Raw genomic sequence first — 1,474 nt, 5'->3', positions numbered from 1 at the left:
GTCGGGGTGGGGTGTCGGGGGGTGAGAGGGCGTGGGGCAGGCTCCTCTGGTCTGCAGCCTCTGGGGGAGGGTCCGTCTGCCCCTCCGGCTCCTGCTGGCTGCAGCCCCAGCCTCACCCGGCCCCTCCCTGCGTGTCCTCTTCTCTTGCAAGGGCCCCATAATATGGGGCCAGGGCCCAGCCTACGCCAGCATCACCTCATCTTAACCTACATCTTTTTAAAAAAATATTTTTTTTATTGATTTTCAAGAGGAAGAGAGAGGGGGAGAGGGAAACATCCCTGATGAGAGAGAATCATGGATTGACTGCCTCCTGCACGCCCCACAATGGGGAGGGAGCCTGCAGCCCCAGCCTGTGCCCTGAGTGGGAATCGAACCGTGACCTCCTGGTTCCTAGGTGGACGCTCACCCACTGAGCCACGCCGGCCGGGCTTCAGCTACACCGTAATCACATCTGCAAAATCCCTGTTCCCACTAAGGTACCAGAGGTTAGGCCCGCACTTATCGTTCCAGGGCGAGGGGACCAGGGGACACACACAATCCAACCCTGCAAACCCCCCCACTCGGTCCGGGCGGGCGCTTCTATTATTGTGGCTGCCGGCGCTCCAGGACCAACTGGGTCCCAGAAATAGTCGGCTCATCTGCTGTGCGCACGCACCCCGAGCAGGTTCCTCAGGAAGGGGGAGCGTGGGAGCAGATGGAGGGGCCCCCAGTTTGCAGACGGCGCCATGTGCACGGCTCAGAGCCTCCTTGGAGGACGGGGTAGGCACGCACACGCGGGCCCGTGGGGAAGCAGGCACCCCCGTCACCAGAGATGTGCGAGACCCAGCTGGGCTCGGGGCTGGGAGGGATTGTACGGGACCACCAGGCGCTCAAATGGGCCGCCCGCCCTCTGCTTCTCGTACTGGGTGGGGAACGTCGGGCCCTCGGGCCGTAGGAGGCCTGAGAAATCACTGGGTCTGGCCCTGCCCAGGCGTCGGGTGGGGCGGTGAAGTGTGTGGCCGTCTGTAGCAGGCGCACGTTTAGGCTGGGAATTTTGCGAGGCCTGGGGATGCGCAGTGTGCAGAGTGCAGAGCCCGGCTGGCCCCGAGCTGCTCAGTGGTAATGAGAGGCTGAGGCTGGGGAACGAGTGCGGGAGGACGGTCGCCGGGAGGCGGAGGCGGGCCGGGCGGCGGCTCAGGCGGCTCCGAGAGCACGTGGGCAGGTGAGGCGGTCGCCACCGGTTCTTCTCGAGACCAAGGGAGCGCTGGCTCCAGCGAGTCCTTCCCTGGTGCATCCCTCGTGGGTGACGCCAACGTGGCTCCGTTCTCTCTGCACCGTGGATCCAGAGCCGAGCCCCGGGCCTCTCTGGGGGAGGGTGTGTGTGCATGCATACGTGTTTGTGCATGTGCACGTATATTCACACACACGTTACATGAGCGTATGCACTCGTGTGCGCCTCTCGGAGGGATGTGCAGGCCGAGGACACGGGCCGTCT

At 64.1% G+C, this 1,474-nt stretch overlaps 1 protein-coding gene across 2 annotated transcripts in view; it reads left to right on the top strand.

Moving 5' to 3' along the window:
• The window catches only part of LOC107182813 (WAS/WASL-interacting protein family member 3), a 138,180-nt gene that overhangs the window by 3,532 nt on the left and 133,174 nt on the right, over positions 1 to 1,474 (top strand). Inside the window, exon 1 of one of the 2 annotated variants that reach the window (XR_001513567.1) lies at positions 1,178 to 1,201. The exons of the other annotated variant lie outside the window; for it this stretch is intronic. The gene's annotated coding sequence lies outside the window, so the exon portion shown is untranslated. Of the gene's footprint in view, positions 1 to 1,177; positions 1,202 to 1,474 lie in introns of those variants that run through there. 2 annotated transcript variants of the gene reach the window in all.

Source organism: Myotis davidii, unplaced genomic scaffold (assembly GCF_000327345.1).
Source record: "Myotis davidii unplaced genomic scaffold, ASM32734v1 scaffold991, whole genome shotgun sequence".
In the NCBI taxonomy this organism is placed as follows: domain Eukaryota; kingdom Metazoa; phylum Chordata; class Mammalia; order Chiroptera; family Vespertilionidae; genus Myotis; species Myotis davidii.
The sequence above is the reverse complement of the archived record's forward strand: the minus strand, read 5'-3'. Positions and strand labels throughout refer to the sequence as shown.